This window comes from Scardinius erythrophthalmus (genome assembly GCF_964197995.2).
Source record: "Scardinius erythrophthalmus genome assembly, chromosome: 4".
NCBI lineage: Eukaryota > Metazoa > Chordata > Actinopteri > Cypriniformes > Leuciscidae > Scardinius > Scardinius erythrophthalmus.
Genome location: NC_138224.1, coordinates 54,332,466 through 54,352,047, shown reverse-complemented (window position 1 = coordinate 54,352,047; position 19,582 = coordinate 54,332,466). Strand labels below are relative to the sequence as shown.

General features: G+C 38.7%; 1 long non-coding RNA gene across 1 annotated transcript in view; it reads left to right on the top strand.

Moving 5' to 3' along the window:
• Positions 1–12,840: 12,840 nt before the first annotated feature.
• LOC308689398 overlaps positions 12,841–19,582 on the top strand; it is a 31,030-nt gene continuing 24,288 nt past the window's right edge. The window contains exons 1-2 of the long non-coding RNA XR_014029999.1: positions 12,841–12,900; positions 13,942–14,098. This is a non-coding gene — a long non-coding RNA (uncharacterized lncRNA). The remainder of the gene's footprint in view (positions 12,901–13,941; positions 14,099–19,582) is intronic.

The window sequence follows — 19,582 nt, the reverse complement described above, 5'->3', positions numbered from 1 at the left end:
CAGCTCATTTGCATTTAAAGGGACAGGCACAAAACGGTGCGTATTTGCTAAACCTCAAAAAGTGACATCTTTAACATGCTATACTTTATAAACATATCTGTGGGGTATTTTGAGATAAATCTTCTCACACACACACTCTGTGTAGATGTATTTTACATATTGTAAAAAAAGGGCATTATTCCACCCATTTAAACCCCCATTGCAAATAATGTTTATTTGCTACATTTACAGACTTTCAGCTGTTTGCATTTAACAAATCAAGCAAAAGTAATTGAAATACCTCCACACAACAAATGTTCAAGTGGTTTCACCAAATTCAACTGAAAATGCAACTTTTAATGGCTTTTTCAGGCTCAAAATTAATTAGCCCCTTCATGGCAAGCATCTGTAGTTCTTAGTAGAACACCCTTTTGCTGTTCTGACTTGCTGCAAGCGAGATGTATAACCAGACACCAGCTTCTGGAAGCATTTCTGAGGAATCTGAGCCCATTCTTCATGAGCAATGGCCTCCGGTTCAGGAATATTCTGGGGTTTGCGTGCTGCAACCACCTTCTTCAAATCCCACCAGAGGTTATCTATGAGGTTCAAGTCAGGTGGGTTTGATGCCACTGTATCTTCCAGGACTTCTGCAACCAAGCCTTGGTAGAATTTGAGGGATGCTTACACAGTTGAGTTTGCTTCACATACTTCAACTTTGCCCAAATCAGAGTCTGTTCAAACTGACACTGTGACTTTTCAACAATGATTGTATGATTTCTGAGATCCATCTTTTCACACAAAGGGCAACTGATGACCTGATGGACTCACACATAACTATTACAAAGGGTAAAAACCATGGGCATCGGAACCATCTGTGGGTCCTCCCCCAGAAAAATTGTATCTTTTAACCCTCTGGGGACCAAGCTGTTTTTGGGGTCCTTGAGATGTTCTGACATGCCTTGACATTTGTGCTTTTTTCAGTAATTTATAAACATGTTAATGGCAAAGTTGTAAATTCACTCTATATAACACAAACAGGGCTACCATAATATGCGAGCAACGTGTATGTAGATGTTTGTATTTTTAAGAGAATAATGTTTATGCGTGGTTATTGGAAAAAATTAAAATGAAAGTTGCTGAATTAAGACCACAAAACACACATTAAATATGTGTCCACAAGACTTTTGACTAATGGATGTTGTCCCTTTGAGTTCTAGCTTCAAAATGATGTAAAAATAGTCTTGCTTTATCGTTCACGAAAAAAAAATACATTGATTTAAATGGTGTAAAACAGGTTTTGCTTGGAAAGCCAATATGCGAGGGGGAGGAGTAGTTTACACCTTAGATTACAATGTCCCACCCACTCTGCATAATGATGAGCCATTCACTCAGGTGTGACACTGACTGAGCCACAATGCAAGGACAAAAGATATATTTAGAAGAAGACTTATATTGACCATTTAAGATTTCGCTTACATCTCTCTTGTAAATATGTTTTGCTATTTTATTAAAAATGTTACAATTACAACAATAATTACAATTTCAACAATATTTCAAGTGTACTCTTTCTTTGTAAAAAAAATAAATAAATGTATCATATGTATTCATTAGTTTGAATATAGCCAACATTGGAACATCTAACATCTTAGTCTATGAATTTATTTTTGACAAAAATTTTATTTTTTTTGCAGTTTAATACGTTGCTTATACAAATACATTTTATTTCAACATATTCCAGTCGATTTTTACTCATCTCAGTAGGCTATAGCAAAGCAGTTTATTCTTTCACACACAGACGCGCGATTCATATTTAGGCTGAACAGTCTTTACAAATATGTCCCCTTCATTCATCTCACAGAAAGGCGAGTCATATTATAGAAATGCGATTCATCTTTTTGCGGTTTACATAGGCCTACACTAACGTTATTCCATAACGTTATTCCACACGTGAGAAAAGAAAACAGCCTACCTCACTCCTCAGCGGAATCTGCTCCTCATTTCAGGAGATATTGCTCCTCATCAGCACTGTTCTGAGGAATCTTTTCTCCATAAGGTAGGCTATAATGTCTCACTCGCGAGGAGTCGCGACGCGCTTTGTTTACAGCTGATGTGGGCGTTTCACAGATCTTCAATAGTTCTCAGAATTTGCGTTTGAATAGCACGCGCTCTCCGGGGAGTGGTCACATTACTGTGAATTAGCTCGTAATGAGCTTGACAGGAGTCGCTCTCTTTTTATACAGATTACAGAAGCTGAGAATATTTGTTTTTTATATAAATGACTTCATTTAAAAGATGTGATCTCAAGCTTTATGCCCGTGGGTCTGTTTGCCTGTTTGACTGAATTTTCGAGGAGTTATAGATCAATTTCGAACGCGTTTCAAATGGGAGTTTACTGACGGAGAGAAGGCAGAAATCGCATCATGTTAATTTTTCTTTATTTGTCAAAAAGCAAAACACTTTATCTTTATTGTGAGTATACAGAAAAAAAAAATAGAAACTGAACAGGATCGATTGATGTATTACACGAAAATGAAAGATCAAAATTAACAGAGCATTTAGTGTTTATTTTCATTGCTAAAAAAAAAAAAACGAGCAAAACGCGCGGGCGCGTTTGTGGTCCCCAGAGGGTTAATTAAACAAGTAAACTAAACTCCGCTTAACGTCAGGCGGTTCTTCGCCTCCACGTCGTGCATTAAATGCACAGCTATCCGTAGATTATCCCGCTGATACCATGGTCATTTGCCACTGACAACTTAAAGCTGTTATTGATGTTTGCAACGCAATATTTCACTAAATATTTTGGTCAAATATTTCCCCATGACGTTCAGTATTCTTCGGTGGATTTTCATATATACCGTGGATTATCTGAGCCCACCAGATTATAATCTGTACCAATCCAGATCAGTAATCTGTACTAGTCACCACAGTGTTCTCTTGATAATCCGTACCAGACCAGTAATCTGTGCTAGTCACCACAGTATTCCCTTGACCGTCATGAGTCGATCCCTCTCAAACTCCTCCACAGAAAGGTGAGCACTTGCTCACAAATTTGGTCATCAGGACCATCAGGGTTTCCCCCACTACTACAATACCCTTCACAAAATGCCGGTTATCAATCAGTGCCATTTGAGTTCAGTTTAGAGTAAAAAGGAGAATGCAGAGATAAAATACAGTGTAATCAGTCGGATGAATATTGGCACAGTGCTCATTCAGTAAATGCACAGCTAAACAGAAGTGTTTTGAGTCTGGATTTGAATGTGATACTGTAGGAGCACATCTGATCTCTTCTGGAAGCTGGTTCCAGCATAATAGCCCATGCTTTGAGTGAACCCTTGGTATTTCTAGCTGATATGATCCTAATGGTCTGAGTGATCTGTTGGGTTTATATTCAGTGAGCATATCTGCAATGTATTGAGGTCCTAGGCCACTGAATGATTTATATACCAGTAATAATACTAGGGATGCACCGAAATGAAAATTCTTGGCCGAAACCGAAAACCGAAAAAGAGGAAACCAAGGCCGAAAACCGAAAAACCGAAAGAAATTATGCCAATTATTGTTAGTACCATTGCATTTATGGCTATGACTGTGTACTAAGTTTACTAAAATCAAGGCATTGCAATTGCATAAATTAATATTAAAGTTTCAAAGAATAAATCCATTAAAATTTTATGCAAATATTTATTAAGCATTTGCAAAGTATAAAATTAAATGTTTAACTTGACCCCACTCATGTGTACATTAAATAATAATGTAAAAGCCTACTGGCCTGGAGAAAGGTTTAAAAATTAAATGTTCTCTCATAAAAACAAAGTGCATTTAGGTCAATACTGCCATAGCCTAAAATAATATCTGCAGTTATATGCTCATGGACGTGAGTTGCAAAAACCATGAACAGTTTAGGTAAACCTCTGAGAAATGACGGCTGCTCTGCACACACACGCAAAGGTCTCTCGCTCCCTCTCTCTGACGCTCCCTCTCGTATGCGCGCTCATGCTCGCTCGCGATTCCGGGAGATTTAAACTAATTTGCGGGCATTAGGGAGCCGGTATCAATACGCGGGAGACTCCCGGAACTTCCGGAAGACTTGGGATGTCTGTTTTGAAAATCGCTGTCCGTGGGTCACTCTTAGATATATTTAAATACGTCCACACCGCAGATATGTAATGTTGCTTCAGACAAGCACGTGCAGGTCGCGGTGTCTGCTGTTTACGTCATCACAACATTTCGGCCGTATTGTTTCGGTGATAAAAGTCTTTCGGCCGAAAACCGAAAATGCACTTTTGGGCCATTTTCGGTGGCCGAATATTCGGTGCATCCCTAAATAATACTTTAAAAGCAATCCTAAATCTAACTGGGAGCCAGTGTAAAGACCTGAGGACTGGTGTGATATGTTCATATGTTCTGGTTCTGACAACTGACTCTGTCTTATGGTCTTTATAATAGATCATTCCTCAAGTGGAATGGATTTGACTGACGGCGCTCTGAAAAGTGAACAAACATATGCACTGAATTACAGACAGTAAAGTGAGTGGGTAAAATATCATTGGTCTTAAAAAGTGATATTTGCTTCATATTAATTAAATCCAGGCAATTGGTTGATGAAAAATGTATTAAAATTAAGATACAATTTATACAAAACGAAATTCACTTTAAAGAAAGGTTTTCTACAAAACAAAACTTAATGAAGTGCTCAAAATCACGTCTATCGACCCACTCCATGTCTCTCGATATATTGCGTATACTTTTCACAATCAACATAGATGGAAAAAAATAACATAACAAATATGAAACTAAATGCACTTATTTAATGGCTACAACACATATAGTAGGCCTACAGACTCTATTTGTACAAATTGCTGCACATTCATTTAATTCAGAATTTTGCACACATAAGTTGAAAGGCATTTGTTTGTGCATAGTAAACATATCTGCAACATTTATCAAGTTCACAGATAATTGTGAATGGATTTATTAATCATTATGATACTAAAATCATAATAAAGTAGGCTATGCTATGTACAAAATATCAGCTGAGCCCAGAATATGAATGCAATGCGTTTAATTACACGTTATTAAGCATTTTCCTCCCATTGAAAATCATTATAAGAACGCTTAATGTGGTTTAATGCAGATTAGAATGTCCCGTTATTATGTCAAAATAACGAGATATGTCAAAATAACAGATAATTATGTCGAAATAACGACTTATGTTGAAATAACGACTTAATATCTTGAAATAGAATGTTTTCTTGTTTTTCCTGCACCATTTGTTTCAGGGCTTCCATTGAACACATAGCCTGAATATAATTGATTCCAGAAATAATTGTTGAGGGTGCTATGGGGGTGCTTTGGTCTTTCTTGGGGGTGCTGAAGTACCTGCTAGCCCCTCCCTAGCGCCACCCATAGTTCTGAGTTTGTCACCCCACAGAAAAATGTGTTATTAGTCACCCAGCCAAATCTGAGTGATAAAAAAGCCGGCAAATAAATAAAATAAGCTATCAAAATCTTGAAAAAATGAGCTGTATTCTTTACTGCTCTCAAGCGCTGGGGGCGTGTCCGCTGGCTGCGCTGAAACCACGCCCACTCGTGGGAGGATGAAGCCCGAGGAGGGAGATAGTTGATTCTCCAGTAACAGCGGATTATCAGAGAATCCCAGTTGTCTCCGACGAAAGTTTATAAAACTACCCTGTGTAAAATGATTACTACAGAGGCGGGTTCTGGTGGTGATTCTCAGCTCTCCATCAAGGTGGCTCTTCACAATATGAATCCACCTCTTCTTGATGTGATCGTTTTCAGAAATTTAAATAAGGACACCGATCTGTTTTGTAAGTGATCGCATCTAGGTAATACGAATTTCCGTGATGAAGGCATAGCTAGCTAGCAAACTGTAGGCTGTAGTAATAGTAGGGGAGAGCCGGAACGGTTGAAACACTTTTCAGATGCACGTCGTTTTCTAAGATAAGGTTAAGATAGATTTTTTTTTTTAATTAACAACTCACATATGTGTTCTCTTAGTATCATGTGTTATTCGGTACAAATATAGAATGATTTAAGTAAAATTTGACTTTGAACGGTAGTTGTGCTTTGTTTCAATCGCAACACAGGGGTGGGACGGATGAAACATAACAGTTTAAACGGCTCATTATTCATCTAATGCTTGTTTTTGTGAACAATACCTGACAAGTAACTTATGTACATATTGTTACAAACATATTTTGTAATTTATTTTAATTTAAAGGTTCATATTAACCATTTGTGTTCTGTCACAAATGCACATTGCACATTTTGTGTAATCTTTCTAATGGGCTATTTTGACGAAGACAGACAAATCCGTTTACAATTCATATTCTTACATTTCTTCCTTGAGTCTTATTGAGTATTTGCTATATACTATATAAATAACAGGTTCAATTCATGTCACAAATATCACATATGTAGTGCTCTGCACCATTAGTTAGGCCTCATGGGACCAGTGGAGGCAGAACAGGCATTGCACCCACACTTCCCCAGGCATGGAGGAATTAAAGGCCTCGCCACACACCACATATTCCTCCTCCTGAAGACCTGCGGTGGCAGAAGCGGTGGCCGGAGCGGCTGCAGCAAAGGCGGCGTTGTCAGGGATGGAGAAGAGTCTCTTTTGACAGCGGCGCTTCTTCAGAGCCGGAGCAACTGCTGCTGGGGTGGAGGCAGGGGCGACTGCAGCAGTGGCGGTGGCAGGGATGAGAAGTCGCTTCTTCTGTGCTTTGGAGGACTTCTTCAGAAGACGCTGCTCCTCTTCCTCCTGGACAGGGAGGTATGGCACGCTGGAGAAAGGATGTCAGCCAGTCCTTCCCTGCCATCTCCTTGTTCTTCCAGGAGGCAGGGCATCTGCAGTGAAATCGTTCTGCTAGCTGGTATGCAAGCCTGCGTACCTGAGCTCATGGAACATTTTTATAATGAAACAACATTTTTATTACTTATCTTGGTAATTGTGCGTTTTGTATTCATATTTAACTGTATATGGTTCTGTATTTATTGGTGTTCATGTGTGAATGTAGGATGTAGTTTAATTTTGTGTTTCCCTGTTTTCTTCACACTGACCTCTTTAGGGCTCAAGCCAAAGTAAATGGCAGCTGCTCTTTTAAGATAGGCCTGCAGCTTGCCCTCCTGCTCTGGGTTGAACACCCTATTATTCGGGTTCAAGTAGCCTGGAGGCCTAACTCGCCGTTGAGGCCGTGTATTTCAGCTGCACACCTAATGTTGACCTCCCTAGACACTATATCTAAACAGGCCCTTTCATATACCTCTGGCTCAACCTCTCCTCTCCTTGTAGGTTTTCTCCTTGTTCTTGGCATTTTCTGTAGGTTCATATGAAAATAGTTAAACAGGGTTCTCAAGTCTCACGCATTGGCCGTGAGACACACGCAATTCAACCAGTTCACACGCTCACACGCCACACCGTGTATTTCTCACGCTGAAAAGGCAATGTCAACCAAGTTGTCCTACAAGCTTTATATATAACGTTGTATATGAGGCGCGGGCACACAAAGTGAAGTTTCCTGCCGCCAGCACGTATCTCGGCCAGATTGCGTTCGTTAATAGGCAACATAGATGCGCGAACACACGGAAGTTGACGGAACATTCTCGGCCACCGTACGTTCGTTACTAGGTAACCAACAACATCGCACGAACACACGTCGTGATGGAGAAGGTAAGTTGGACGAAAGCTCGTCTAACATTTTTAAGGCTGGAACATTTCATATATAGCCCATCGTATACATTATTATTGATGCAGTCAAAAACTCTACAACTACTTTGCAACCAGGCCAGAAGCTTTGGCTCAGTTTGGCTATCTTACGTTATCTGAAACTAAGGGAAATGTTAGTGGGTATGGGAAGGAATGAAGATGTATTTCTTCATTTTATTTTAAATAAATTTAAATGTATTTATTTTATTTTGAATTATATTATATATTATACTGTATTAATAGTATTTCTGGTTACATTAAGGCTACATACATATTACAGCAGAGTGCTCTGGGTAATATTTTATATCCTGTCAAAACACAACGTTACTTTAATCATTGATTGCCATGCATTTGTATTTTTCAAACACTAGCAACACAAAACACATTTCATAAGCTGGAGTGTGTACTCTTGTGTACACACACACACACACACACACACACAAACACACTAACATACTTTAATAATATGTCATTTGTTCTCAATGTCCCACCACACAATAAATCATTATACCATTTCGACTAGACACATTCAAAATGCAAAAATATTTGTTTTGAGCAATTTGTTATATTTTTGTAATTTTTGTAACTTAGTTGTAATTTTGAAATATAACATTAAAGAGTATATTTGATGTGATTAATTGCTCTGTCATTTATCAGATTTACCAATTGTTATTTTTAATTTGTGCTGGTTAATTATGAACAATGGGTAAAATTTGGGGGCGGGGGACAGGTGGGGGCGGGGCTCCATTAGGGCTCCTCCCCCAACCGCATGTGATCTCACTCCAAGATTTTGATAAAACTTGAGAACCCTGTTAAATATGATAATATAATAATAATATAATAATATAGTATGACCATGTTTAACTGGCCGGAGGCAACACTGTTCCAACAGTCCCGACAGCGCCTCCTGTCAGTTAAACCTGTTTTGTCCTTAAAGGGGGGGGTGAATTGCTGTTTCATGCATACTGAGTTTTTTACACTGTTAAAGAGTTGGATTCCCATGCTAAACATGGACAAAGTTTCAAAAGTTAAGTTGTACGTTTGAAGGAGTATTTTTGTTTCAAAAATACTCCTTCCGGTTTGTCACAAGTTTCGGAAAGTTTTTTTCGAGTATGGCTCTGTCTTACGTAAGATAGGGCGGAATTTCCTTATATGGGTCCTAAGGGCTCTTCTTCCGGAAGGGCGCGCGCGCACTCGTAGACCACCAGAGCGAGAGAGCGAAAGCAGTACCTCAGCGCTGTGCTCGCTGCAGTCACAGGACTTTGTTTGTTCCCTGCATTTCGACGATGATTGTTTTATAAACAAGGCCCAGTTCAATGCCGGATTTTGCAGTCCCAACGATAAAGGTTCACGGTCGTGCGTTGGAACCGCAGGTAGTGAGAAACTCATAGACAAACTGCTTCAAATGTCTCTGTGTTGTTAGATATCGGCGCGTTAGCACCGCCTACACGGCACGCCTCCAGCTGCTCGTTTTTTTCCGGAAAGACTCGGTACAGCCTATCTTTCTTTTATAAATATAATAAAACTAAAGACTTTTTGGAGATACGAAGGATGCAGTAATACTCTACAGCAGGGGTCGGCAATAGGCGGCCCGCGGGCCAAAAGTGGCCCGCCAGCAATATTTTTTGGCCCGCCGGATTATTTTGGAAGTCCGTTTTTTTTTTTTTTTTAATCAGCCTATTTTTATTTTACAATAACGGTTTGCAAATAGTAACAAGGGTATGCTAAGGATATGCCTGCCCCACATATCATTCGTTCAATCGTATTTTTTTTTTTTTTTTTTTTTTTTTCAAATTAAAACTAAAAATAGAAAAAATGAAAAACAACTTGTTTTTCCATTATTTATTTCCTGAACTAAAATGAAAAAACGAATAACGACTCGTTTTCCGATTTTCTGATTGTGCGTTCAGATCAAAAATATAAAAAATAAATAACAGGTTTAGACGAATTTTAATTATTCGGGTATAACACACTGATAAATAATGTGTATTATAATATATATATATATATATATATATATATTTGGTTCAAACACGCGCCGCTGCACACCACACATAGTACTTAACAGTGTTAAATTTGAAAAATACTGTTCGATAGAACTGCTTTGTTATCACAATTATCTGCGTGCTTCCTGCGGTGAAGTTCCACATTTGCGGCTATCCAACACGAAAATGCAGCAAAGCCTTTCACAATATTGTTTTCTTCAGATAACTCCAAATTTCTCCCACTGGACTTGATTTTTGATGACTATTGTCGACAACTTTACAATCTCCACCAGCTATTCTTTTCTTCAACTCCTCAGCATCCATCTCGACAAGTGCAGATCGCGCGCGGTTATGAGGAATTTTTAAAACTGAAAGTAGGTAACGTTATAGATTCCTGGGAAGGCGTGGCGCGTGGGCACAAATAAACTGATGTGGATTTTAAATTATTTTATAAACTTGAAATACAGGCATATTTTTGTAGATGTCTTCCTAAAAATATGCATAGGCCTATATTTTTACGTTTGAATGTTATTGTTTTAAACCCCTTGTTTCCCCCGTGTCTGATCTGACCCGCACCCGTATCCGACACAGTTGGATATTTTTCACCCAATTGAGCAAAAATTTGCGGGTTACCCGTCGGCTACCCGAACCCGTGCAGGACTCTATTTTAAAGTATAAGTAGCGGTCAGAACTCAGGTGTAGTTTGGACAGAGCGGGCGATCTGACTGACAATAGCCCACTCCCGACATGTTTTGACAGCGCATCCGCACTTCATTCTGATCACCTGTAGCCTACACCTAGATGTGAGGAGCTGAAACCATTGTCAGTCAGCAACATTCTTTCTTTTTTTTTTGCAATGATGTTTGAAATAGTTTGGCAGAAAATAGCCTTCTTCATTTGTCAGTAGGGCAATATGTTGCTTGAGTGATTTGTTATTTATATTTCATTATTTTTTCTCTGCTGACAGTTGGCTACAATGTTAAAATAGCCTAATATTTATATTGACACGAACACAATATTTGTATAGCATTTATAATTGTTATAGGCTACTTAATCTCTCTCTTTCCGTTAGAGACATTTTAATGTGAGATTCTGGAAGTGAGATCTAAATTTTGCGGACCGTCAGGTCGGAATATAAAGCGGGTGAATACAGAGTGTATTTTAAGCGTTTAATTTGTGTAGCTACGTGTAGCTGGCCCGGCACCTACTGGCTAAAAAAAATATTGGCCCGCGGCCATAGTTATTTGCCGACCCCTGCTCTACAGGTACTCAAGATTAACATGAGATTGACTGAAACTGAGTGTTTCACCCCCCCTTTAAACTAAAAAACTCTGATATTACACACTTAAAGGTGAACTAAGTAACTGTTTTACCTTAACTGAACAGCTTCGGAGTCATTGGAATGGTTATATTACTTATTTCGGGTTGAATGGTGGTCGTTTCGCACCCCCCTGGTGCCCGTGAGCGGAAAATACGCACTTGCAACTTTGAGACGGCGGGCCGCCGGCCGCCGCGGCAGGAAGTCTCGCGTGATATCAGGTCTCGCGATGTAAACAATTGCTTTACGGCCAAAAGAAATCTGCTCAAATATTGTCATTATTGCGCTCCCTCACGCTGTCCGAACCCGAATGAAGAAGACGTTTTAAAGGATGTCCCATCTGCTTTGATGTCGTTGATCTACTAGCCTCTGGTGTCTGAGAATCACCAACGAGTTTTTACAACAGTGTTGTCAAATATCTATTCCGAAGCTGTGGGGGGAGCTCTAGAGAGAAACCTGCGAGCAAAAAGCGAGAATACAGCAAAGAAATCCCAAAGCTACTGAGTGCTGCTTTAAGGGTGTGTTGCAGTACTAATACACCTTCCATATTATCATTACAATGGCACATGAAACAATAAATACAACTTGTCAGTCAAAAAAAGGTACTGCACGAAATAATTCACTCACCACATTCAAAATCAGCTTTCCCGCACTAACTATAAAACGGCACAACGTAAAGAAGAAATGTTTTCGCGGGTCGGGTAGGCATTGCGTGCTGTACGTGCTGATGAAATTTGACGTACATGAAGTGAGTGTTTTTCAAAGAATTCTCAGTGTTTCATCTATCCCGCGTTTCAATCGTCCCGGCTCATTACCAGCATGTCATTATTAGGTCATCCGTGTCAGCTGTGTTAGTTTATCTTGTTTGAGTTTGTGTATATATGTCACCTTATCCTGCACTTGTTGTCTAGTATGGTTAACACTATGGTGTGTGTTTTCTGTGTATGGATCGCTACCTGTTGGATTATTATTAGTTACCCGTTTATACCTACATCTTCTGTGTCTCCGTCTTCCTAACAGCATGCACTAGGGATGAGCAAATGAAGCCTCATGAAGCACTGAGGCTTTCCCCTGAATGTTTCGGGAAAAGATTCGAAGCATCAAGAGTGTTGAAAACAGCGCCATTTACAGCAGCCATGTGTATGAGCAGCTGAGTGCGCAGCGCCGTTGTTTTATCCATTAAGCACAAATAAAAGCCTGACAATGCTAAATGTTCAGTTTTCTGATAATATAATTCACATATTAAAGTGTGGCAATACATTAAATGTAACAATAATACTAATGATAAAAATACCAACCATTGATTGATGCAAGTAAATGTTGGTCTAATTATTTTATGGTTTCTTTGCTGTTTATGTGTCAGAATATATGAGCATGTAACATAGGCTATAGACTTATATATATATATATATATATATATATATATATATATATATATATATATAAAAAATGTTTGTAAATGGACTTGAACTTCCAAAACACTGTCAGTTTACAGTCAAGGCCATTTTAATAAAATGCACTTTAACGAAACAAAGCTGAAATGTGCTTATATTATGTAGATAAACTTGTAGAAATAAGATGATATATTCATCATGATAAGGATTCAGTTTTAGTTAATAAATTAAACTGCAGATCTTTCTCTGCAACCACAAAGTTAATTGTTTAGCTACAACTGCTCACTATTTGGTATAATTATATTTAGATATAAGCCAGAAGCTTTTGATAAAATCTCAGTGGCATTTAAATAATCTGCACTGGGAACCTGCGATTCTTCATTTGTTTTCTGTGTGTGAATTTCTATTTCGTGTGAACGGGACTTTTATTTTGGCGTGACAACATGACGTCATAAGGCTGCGCCGCTCCTGCATCTGTGATTCTGCTGAAGAAAGGTTTGTGTTTTAATCATTTAAAGTATTTAAACCAATGTAACCAGTTCGGACAATTATATAGAAATATAACATGTTATTTTTTTGGTAACATTATGTATTTAATGACATTAATGAACATACTTCATAGTAGAACATAATAGAGTGCATAAATAACATTAAAGAACAGTTTTTGTGAGCAAACATGTAACGTTAGAAAAATGCGTCTCATTTCGCTCCCTATATTGTGAATCAGTTCATCATAAACACGCTGTTTGTTATCTGGCAAGTAATGATAGAGAAACGGAGCTCTTTGAAACCGGTTCAGATTCAAATTAATCAAATGATTCAGAGTTTGTAAGCGCTCGAATCACCGAATCCCGCTGACGACTCCTGCAGTTCACCAGTGTAAATGCAGCAAGAACAACAACACACACATGTGGAATGCCAACTTCTACAAATCAACTGAAAATGTTTTCATCACAGTTTAATCTAGAAATAAATGCATACCACATGTAAATCATAATTCCTAAATATTAATTGCCTGTATAGTCTAATCTGATCATTTAAGTCCATTAACTCTCTCTGACTGACTCTCTTACCAGTGAACTGAACTACTGAACTAGATCTGATTGAGACACACTCAGAGATTTAGTTTAGAGTGTTTTTAGTCTAATCTGATCATTTAAGTATATTAACTCTCTCTCTCTGACTGACTCTCTTACCAGTGAACTGAACTACTGAACTAGATCTGATTGAGACGCTCTCAGAGATTTAGTTTAGAGTGTTTTAGTCTAATCAGATCATTTAAGTCCATTAACTCTCTCTCTGACTGACTCTCTTACCAGTGAACTGAACTACTGAACTAGATCTGATTGAGACACACTCAGAGATTTAGTTTAGAGTGTTTTTAGTCTAATCTGATCATTTAAGTATATTAACTCTCTCTCTCTGACTGACTCTCTTACCAGTGAACTGAACTACTGAACTAGATCTGATTGACACACACTCAGAGATTTAGTTTAGTGTGTTTTTCTTTCTGTTAAATATTCTCCTCTTAAACAGGACAGAGTGTCCAAACACACAGAAAAACTCCTGGTGAAGTGACTGAGATCCACGTGACACACTATTATAAAGATGGCGTTTATTAAAGAGGAGAGTGAAGACGTGAAGATTGAAGAAACATTCAGAGTCCAACATGAAGAAACTGAGGAACAAACAGGTTAGTTTGTGTGTTTTACTGTGTGTTTCATGTGTGTGTTTCACTCCTGTCGATCCCACAATGTGTGTTTCACGTTTTCAACTAAAAACTTCTGTTAAAAGGTGTTGTGTAAATACCCCTAAACATCCCAAAAGCAGGACCGGCCCGTGGCTAAGGAGACGATGGTCAATCAGAGGCGTTAGTCAAATTCCATTCACTGCTCAAAATGCTGGGCTTTCCGAGTTCTTTCTGCATGTTCACGAATCCTTTCATTATAACAAAGTGTTGACACTATGTAAATAAGAGATTAATTATGCAGTGTAGACATCTTACCCATAACGCAGGCTCTGTGTGCACGCACTAAACAGCGTGCAAGTTCCAGTCTTGTTCTTGCGCTTGATGTTTAAAATGACAGGACTTGCAAAAACACATGCAAATGATAAACTTTCACTCCACGATGGGTAAACTTTGCAATTAATCCGCGAATCGCATGCGTTCCAAACCTAAACCGGTCAACTTACATATGTGCATGACATCACTCATCCTGTGATGTGACTTTTTTGCGGATTCGCACATCGTGATATTGATACTAAAATGTTATATTGTGTTGCCCTAATCATGATTGCTATATTACCAGAGATGGAGAAAAATCTTACTCCAGTAAGTAAACGTGTCCTTGTCCCCAAAAATGTTGGTACTCAAAACTCCACGTTTTCTGGTGCGCATTGTTAATTTTTTCAGTTAAAAAAAGGTCTAAAGTACCATGACGATTAGGCAAATTAGTCTGATGATGTAGGACTGCGTGCTTTTTTACAGTTCCCACTGGATTTCATCCTCTGAATTTAAGCTTAATAAAGCCTGAACCTCGTCGTAAGCCCCATCCGTAATCCAAATCCAGAGGGTAGCAGATGCTTTTCATCCATTCATTTGTCACGATGGAACTTCATTCAAAGCAGAGCTCCACCAAAGAGCCTGCACTCGTTGCGGAAGGTTATCTAAAGTGTGCTAAGAATTTTGGACGTGTGGGGCAAACTGTTTCTTTTCTTATCTGAAGCCGACAACAGGACAAAATAAACGTAAAGAGAGACATATTGGGGTTTCTATTTTCGTTTTGACAAGTATAATAAATTCTGTTGTCTATCCCCTAACATGACCTGGCAAGTGACATTATTCTAAAACGCATAAGAATAACTCTCCCGACATAGTAAGAAAATACTGCCTCTAGAGCCAGCTGCACAACAAGAAAATGTCATGGCATGATCAGAATAGCCTACGGAAGCCCTGAACCGCAACCAGAAACAAAGAAATCCGAGGAAAAAAAAATTATTTCGAGAATAAAGTCGAAACTATTTCGAGAATAAAGACGAAACCCATTTTGAGAATACAGTCCTCCGTAGAACTTACGCGTGTGCTTGCCGTTGTTTCACGTTGCCGCACAGGCATTCATAACAGTGCGCGTCCACTGGCGCAGAGCGAGTGTTTCCAATTCATTACTCACGAGCGTGTGTGTGTACGTGTGTAAAGAAATGTGCTTGTGAAGTCGAACTGCCTCGTACATGGCTCTACACAAAATAATAGCTTTTTACTTTTATCTGGGCTTTCAACAAAGTGGTTCCTTATTATATCTGAGGAAACCACGGGATCCGGCCAAATGATTGGACACACACACACACACACACACACACACACACACGCACAATTACGTGAGTAATGAATTGGAAACACGCGCTCGGCGCCAGTGGATGCGCACCAACATGAATGCACACACACACACTCGGCTGTCGCCGCATCATGGTAGGTGCACTGTATATTTTTCTGCTTTTTTGTCCTTTGGCTATCACACCTATGATCACGTGTTTCGTGTTTATTCTCACACCTGCAGTTCCACTAATGCTCACAAATCTGTTTTAAAAACAGTAAAGCTCTTTTCATGCAGTCACGATGGTATAATGTGTCATAAAGTGGCTGGTGGAACAAGTGCCTACCGAAAACTTGAGAACCGCCACGCGCTGGCTTCCTACTCAAGGGTCTCGCTCTGCTCGGGCCTGGGGCTCGAGAACGTGCGGCCGCACGTGAGATCAGAATCAACAATATGATTCTGTGTCGTTATGGTTGCAATCGAGACGCGGGTGAGTGAATGTAGGCATCAGTTTCTGCGAACATAGTAAGGGGTGTTAACCGGACTTAAATACTATATGTTGAGTGGTGATTGCCTAGAACTGTGGTTAATGAATAACGTGATTAATGAATGAGAGTCTTCTCGGCAGAACTTGCGGTAGAGCTCCCATTTCCTGGAGGGCCACAGCCAGGCAGAGTTTAGCTTAAAGCCTAATTAAACACGACCTATGCAGGGAATCAAGGCCTATTTGAAAACTACAGGGGTGTGTGTTGAAGCAGGAATGAAGCTAAACTCTGCAGGGCTGTGGCCCTCCAGGAACTGAGATTTACAACCCTATTTTAAGGGAAACGCACCTCAGAATTACATACTTAAAGCATTGCATTCAGTTAAACATACCATTAGATAAATGTGTTTAAATTAAAGAACCACGCATGACAAATGACTTGGGCCTACACTGCAAAAAATGCTGTTCTTACTTAGTATTTTTGTGTTGTTTCCAGTCCAAAAATCTAAAAATTCTTAAATCAAGAAGTATTTACTAGAGAAGTAAAACTACATAAGAAATTATTTTTTGTTTTCAGATAAACAGTAAGTAACTTAAGTAATTTTTGCTTAAAACAAGCTAAATTATCTGCCAGTGCAGTAAGAAAAAAAAACTTAATTCAAAAAAACTTAATAAAAACATGTTGTTCTTAAAACAAGATTATTTTCCTTACTGCACTGGCAGATAATTTAGCTTGTTTTAAGCAAAAATCACTTAAGATACTTTCTGTTTATCTGAAAACAAAATAGAATTTCTTATGTAGTTTTACTTCTCTAGTAAATGCTTCTTGATTTAAGAATTTTTAGATTTTTGGACTGGAAACAACACAAAAATACTAAGTAAGAACAGCATTTTTTGCAGTGTAGTAGTGGGCCTCAACTTTTTTTAGGCTACAACAGTTTGGCTGCAGCGGAGCCTACAAAACATAATATTAAAAGTTATGTGCAATAACACACACTTATATTTGACAAATAACAATAACAGTTAAACTCTGTGATAACACATTTCTCAGTAGTATTTTTAGTATGTGGAAGAAGGAGGAAGGATTAGGTTACAACAGTTTGGCTGCAGCGGAGCCTACAAAACATAATATTAATGTATGTTGTATTTCTATACCACTGTAACCAATAAATCATACTCAGACATATCCATAATCTGCTGCAATTAAATATTGCTCTTACCTGTTATATCAAGGATGTAGGATGTCGATTCAGGGTCCTCGGCGGAGCCTCTAACCAGATCAATCATGAATTCGAATGCACTGGGTGTTTGCCAGTATTAATATTTCATGACCAAAATCATGAAATATTTATAGTAAAAAAATGACTCTGAGACTTATTGAAAAAAGTTTTATGAATCACAACATGATTTTGTTATTTTAAAGATTCAGAATAATACAAAGACAAAATTTTCAAAGGCAAAAATAACATAAACACGTAAAAGTCTTCACCCGAAATGCAGCCCCGAAAAAAAACCCTTCTAAGCTTTTTATACTAACCCTATTTTCTGGGCCGCCTTCTAATTATGGGCTGTCATTATAGTACAGCTAATTCCCTTATAAGGTTAATACTTGGGACTTATCCTAGTCCCTCTATTAGCATTAGCTTGCACAAGCACATGTTCAAGTTATCTGTTATTTTTTCCACACATATTCTATGCAGTACGTACATTAAAAGCTTTATATGGTAAGTTCCTCTATCACAGCCCTTTTGACCCCTCTCTAACCTCACACATTTTCTATGTTTGAAGCAAGAGACGTCAAAAGTTCTCTTCAAAACTATATAGGATTTTAACACCCCTAAACATGTCATGTCCATATAGCTACACACATACATCACACTTCTAACAATGACCCTTAAGTCATGCCGGCCAAGCTCAAACTAGGGTTTAAGTAACTTGAGCTTGCTCTGCAAATTCAACACATCCTCATTTGAACATTTTATTTCATTTTCAACCTTAAAACTGTTTGCAATGTCTATTATCTTCTTATTTAATCGTTCGGCTTGTCTGATCATTTGTATGGACGATGAATTGGTTCGTCTCGAGGGAGTTGAGCCTTAGTGGAAGACATTTGCCAACATTTTTCTCTCCGTCTTGCGAGCTTGCGTTGTCCCTCTGGAGGTGTTGAACTATAAGATCGTCCATAAAAATCTCAACTTTACCTGTGACCTTAACATTTTTGTTTTTTGTTTTTTGTTTTGACCTTAACAAATTTCTGTTTCATCTTCATCTGTTACAATCAATGCATTCAACCAGTCTTTAAAGGGGCATTCCACCCATTTGAACATTGTTTTTATTGAAAGTGGGTCATATATGTAGTCGAAATGTAAAATAAATTTTGAATTTGGTGCCTTCGTGACCGAGGAAAGACAAAAAATAACTTCAGGACGCATTTGTATGAAAGACAACAACTCCCACAATGCACCACATTGCACAGCTCCGCAAGCCACTCCCACTAATCCAGAAAAGAAAGATGAGGAACGAGTGTCTGTAGTCTCAACAGAAATCCCCCCCCTCTTACACTTCCTCCTACAATGACGCAAAATGACGATTTTTGCGTCATTGTAGGAGGAAGTGTAAGAGGTCAATAACGGATTTCTCCCGTCTCAGGGGAAAATGAGAGAGTGTTGCACGACCATTCAATAGTATGACTGGGTTTCTAACAATGCAAAGCTTAATGCAAATGGGTGGAGTGTCCCTTTAATATATTCAATTTCTGGGGGGGTTTCAGAAGAAGATTTATCAGAAAAATTCATAATCAATTGTTCCCCAAGATTTATTACAAGTAACTACTGGGAAATTTGTCAGAGTATCAGACTTTTCTTATTTTGGTTTTGTGTAGTAAAAACACGCTTTCATATTTTCGGAACATTTGTTGACTAAATAGTTCTTGTTAAATCCCTGGACCTGCTGTATATTTTTGACCTCCCACTCCCACCTGCAGCAAAGGTAAAAATGCCTGATCTTGCTAGATTTGTGTTGGGACCAGTGGGATCCCAAGCCAGTGTTCTATTGTGGGATTTAAAACTGCCAGCTTGTAATTATTTGGGATGTGTCCTAAAGAAAGCAAAGAATTAACAATATTGACAAGAGGTTCTCATTTCACTCTACACTGTTACTGTGTGTCATCAATTGAGTCGTGTCTTTCAGTATTCTTGAGAGGACGCTGGCGCTGTTTAATCGCCGCTTCTCCGTCTACTATTGCCTCTTGTGTTCCTGTTTCTTTGTGTTCGCTGTACCCCTACCTCTGGACAGCCTCTCTGCTGATTCCCAAAACTGCTTGGGCCCTTCTACTGGACTGTCACCTCGTCAGTTAGCCACTATCTGGCTGCCCTCGTTCACC